Source organism: Pleurodeles waltl, chromosome 12 (assembly GCF_031143425.1).
Source record: "Pleurodeles waltl isolate 20211129_DDA chromosome 12, aPleWal1.hap1.20221129, whole genome shotgun sequence".
NCBI lineage: Eukaryota > Metazoa > Chordata > Amphibia > Caudata > Salamandridae > Pleurodeles > Pleurodeles waltl.
Window position 1 is genome coordinate 106378737 of NC_090451.1, and position 3298 is coordinate 106382034.

The 3298-nt window shown below is 42.9% G+C and overlaps 1 non-coding gene across 1 annotated transcript; it reads right to left on the minus strand.

Annotated features, from left to right (window-relative positions):
- Positions 1–2935: 2935 nt before the first annotated feature.
- On the minus strand, positions 2936–3009 carry TRNAI-AAU (transfer RNA isoleucine (anticodon AAU)). Its single transcript has one exon. It is a non-coding gene; the product is annotated as a tRNA-Ile (tRNA).
- Positions 3010–3298: the final 289 nt, after the last annotated feature.

Sequence of the window (3298 nt, forward strand, 5' to 3'; positions counted from 1 at the left end):
GAATAGTATATTTGGGGTCATGTATTTGATTGCATTTTTAAAACAGTAACAGAACTTAACTGCAATGTTTAAATAGGTCTAGACATATTTAAACAGTGTCAATTTAATAGAAGAATTGTGGACAATTCAGAGGGGAGGCACCAATGTTTTTTTTTCCCATTGGGTGGATGCGGCATTAAAGAGTTTGAAGACCACTGGTCTAAGTGGACACTAATACACCTGGATGCTCCTGAATTCCTCGCAACAGATGCCAGCAAACCTGGCTGGAGAGCTACTGTGTTGCACTGATCCTGTCGATTCAAGTGGTCTTTCCTAGAGAGTCGGAGGTCATGGAAATAGATGGAGTTGATGGTAATCTTCAGGGCTTTGAAGTTTTCCCATCATCATCTGTCTAAAAAAAATGTGCTAGTAAAGACAGAGAATAAGGTAGCTGTCTTTTACATTAACCAACAGTGAAGCATGCATTCAAAATCCCTCAATGCAATAGCAGAACAATTGGGTTATTGGGCAGAGATCAACCTGTTGCACACGTCGGCAGTACACATCAAGGGCACCGACAATGTGATGGCAGACAGCTGGAGGTTTCCAAATTTGCTGGAGTTGACATTATCCAGGTCGTTGTTTTGAGAGATATGCCGGGAGTTTGTGAAACTCTTTCTGGATCTCTTTTCAAACAAGGACAATGCTCATCTTTGTCGATTCTGATCCAGGCTTCCGGAACAAGGAGCCTAGGTAGTGGACGTATTGGTGATAAAGTGGCTGAGAAGTCTCCTTTATACATTCCCCCACTTTTTATTGATCCAGATGGTTCTCTTCAAGTCTCAGCAGGGGCGAGGGAACTTTATTCTTGTGGGCCCTTATTGGCCAGAGATGTCATGGTTTCCTCTTCTGAACCCTGGCTCTTCTACCTCATTGGGTACTGCTCAAGTGTGTCTCTCTCAGAACGTCGTCCCTGACCTTCTTGCTCCAACTCACTCTATCGCTTTGGAGGTTGAGAAGTCTGGACTGCTAGCAAAGGGTCTTTCCTCTTCCTTAGTGGAGTTAATTCAGCACTCCAGCAGGCCTTCTACTTCGAAGTCTTACTCAAAGAACTGGAAGTCTTTTGAGACGTGATGTTCTGCTCATGATCTTTTGGCACCTACCTGTAGTTTGTCTGCTATTTTGCATTTTCTTCTGAATGGGTTTCACTTGAATCTCTTTCCACTCTGAAAGCTCATTGCTTTGCGATAAAGGTTTTTAGGGACTTTTCTGTACCTTCGAAGATGTTACAATCTTTGGTGTCTAGACTGTTCTGATCTTTTGTCAATTGTAAGACCAGTTGAAAAATCCCATTTCTCCAACTCAGAATCTTCCTACTCTTTTATAGGCTTTGCAATTTTATCTCTTTGAGGATCTGGATACTGTAGACATAAAGATTGTTTCCTATAAAGTTATTTTCCTATTTCCTATCACCTTGCTGAGAACAATTGGGGAGCTGGGAGCCTTAAAATGCTGTCCTCTCTTCATTTGATACTTTGGAAGATGGGGTAACTTTAAGGCCTAGCCTTACCTTTGCTGCAAAGGTTAAGTCTATTTTTGATAGATCTTAGGAAATAATTCTTCCTTCTTTCATTCCCTCTCCTTCCTCTCCGGAGGAACATTTTCTAAATACACTTGATGTTTAAAGAGCTCTTTTCATTTATGTCACCAGGCCTCTGCAGTTCAGGAAAACCGACTCCTTGTTTGTGACTTTTGGACAGCCTGGAAAAGACAAGAAGGTGACTTTTATGACTCTGAGTAGGTGGATTAAGTTGTCAATTTTTCTGGCTTTGCAAGGCTTTTTAGAATATCTTCCAGTTCAGGGATGGTCTACGAGAGGAATGGCCACCTCCTGGGTTGAATTCCAGTGAGTAACAATCTAGGAAATTCCTAGGGTGGCTACTTGGTCCTCAGAGCATACATTTGTCAAGCATTATGGCTTAATAATTTTTCTGTTTTGCATTTGAGTACCAATGTTTTGAACTCTGCATTACCCTTAGTCCATCTTGTCTTTGTCACAAACATTACATCCTGCCCACCTTCCCATCAGTCCTTTGGCAAGGGCTTGGCACCCAGGTTGGGTGCATGGGGCTAGCATTTAAGGATCCTCCTGTTCTTTCTTCCTGTTGGAAGGTCACATCACCTTACTTTGTAATGACTGTCACAAGGACGCAATGGACTAAGGCTAATGAAGATTACCAATAAGTAACCAACGCATCACCACTCTTTCTGAATGTGCGTGGCTCATTCCGCAGGACTAGTTCTTTGTATAATTCCTGGATTTTCAGAAGCCCTTTGATGACAGCACCCCCACACTGAAAATTGTTTCAGCACCACTGTACAAGGGTCAGTTGTCATGCTCATCTGCGGCGTAAATTTGCATTGAAGTAGTCTAACTCCCCAGGCCTTGTCTTTTGCTCAATTTGCCGTTGTGAGTTTTCTCTCAATCACTGTCGACTTCCTTTGATCTTTCTTTCTTCTTTCACTTCACCTTCGCCTTCAGTGTATCTTTCGGCCCTCTTAAGAGACACACCCCCTTGTAGCCACTTCTATACTTCTGTCACCTAATTATTTTCCTATCCTTTGCCCTGTAACGTTGCTGATCCTAGCTATAGCATCACTATCCAGAATCTGTTCACCTGAGTTATGTTCCTCTTATCCCCACGCATCTAATAATCAGCTCTTGGTCTCCCTCCACCTCTCACGAGACATAGTCTGAGGCAGTGTCTCCATCTTGGAGAGACAATCCCTTGCACTTGTGTTGTTCTACTGGCGCTGCCGGCTGGAGCTTTGGTCAGCAGTGGCAAAAGAAGGACTAATGGAAAGTGAACGTATACTGGAGCAACAGAGTGTATGGATTTATAAGAGCTTGATTAAATGATAAAAAAAGAGTTTAGTTGAGAGAAAAAATGCAACCTGGCCCATACAGGGATCGAACCCGCGACCTTGGCGTTATTAGCACCACGCTCTAACCAACTGAGCTAACCGGCCATGAGTACTACATATCTCCTTTTTCCATAAAATGCAGATAGATAGAAGAGTTGGTCTCACGATCGCGATTCCTTCATACTTTTCTCCTTCCGCCCCCTGTCTGGATTACAATAACAAGAGCTGTGGAGTGCTGCATGCCAGCCTCAGTGCCTCTTCTTTCACTCAATCTCACTGTGTGCTGTGATATCTTTGTAACATCGCTTGTTGCCGGAAAAAAAGGAAAGGATGGATAGTATTTTTATTCTTTTACAACAAAACCCAAAATGCATCGGCTTGCTTGCTCATTAAG